The following is an 894-nucleotide window of genomic DNA, read 5'->3' on the forward strand; positions in this document are numbered from 1 at the left end:
AGATTGAGTTGGTGTAGTGTATTCTTGGTTATCAAAATACTCATATAGCTTTGGGATTTTGAATTGGTAAATATTCATGATGTATGAAAAAGCATGATATATACTGTACAATGTCAATCCCGTAAAATTGGATATTGTCTGTGCATACATAGGACCTAGAAGAACATATCAAATTTAAAACTGCTTGTGATTGTGGATGACTTTGTTTTTTGCTTCTTGTGTTTTTCAATTTTCTGTGTACATATTAATTTTTAAAAATAAAACCTGAAAATAAAAATGAGCCAAAGACCTTACTGGACACCTTACCAAAGGAGAAATACAGACAGCAAATAAGAATATAAAAAAAGGCCGGGTGCAGTGCCTCAGCCTGTCATCCCAGCACTTTGGGAGGCCAAGTCGAGTGGATTGCCTGAGCCCGCAGGTTCGAGATCAGCCCGAGCAACTTGGTGAGACCTCGTCTCTACAATAAATCAAAAATTAGCTGGGCATGGGAGCATGTGCCTATAGTTTCAGCTGAGGAAGTCTGAGGCAGAAGGATCGCTGAGCCCAGCAGGTTGATGCTGGGGTGGCCGTGAGCGTGTCACTGAACTCCAGTCTGGGCAACAGAGTGAGACTCTAACTAAAAAAAAAAAAAAAAAAAATATATATATATATATATATTTCCCTGGTGACATATTATGAGATTAATAATCTCAGTGTCTTCTTGAAAATTTTCCATGTCCTTTCTCTTGCTCACAGTATATCTCACATGCATGACTGAGGCCCTGAAGTGCTTCTCCTCTTCCAATGTCAAATTGAGAAAAGACCTCTTTCTAACTCTGTCCATTAAACTTTCCTTCACTCCTCTCCCATCCTCTGTCTGTCCCAAGCTTTTGTCCTGAAGTTCACTTGGAT

At 39.4% G+C, this 894-nt stretch overlaps 1 protein-coding gene across 1 annotated transcript in view; it reads right to left on the bottom strand.

The window, feature by feature from the left end:
• Positions 1 to 894, bottom strand: part of TACSTD2 (tumor associated calcium signal transducer 2) — a 2,236-nt gene that overhangs the window by 1,149 nt on the left and 193 nt on the right. The gene's annotated exons all lie outside the window — the stretch shown is intronic.

The sequence above is a fragment of the Carlito syrichta genome, unplaced genomic scaffold (assembly GCF_000164805.1).
Source record: "Carlito syrichta isolate Samal-C Ts95f unplaced genomic scaffold, Tarsius_syrichta-2.0.1 Scaffold314796, whole genome shotgun sequence".
NCBI lineage: Eukaryota > Metazoa > Chordata > Mammalia > Primates > Tarsiidae > Carlito > Carlito syrichta.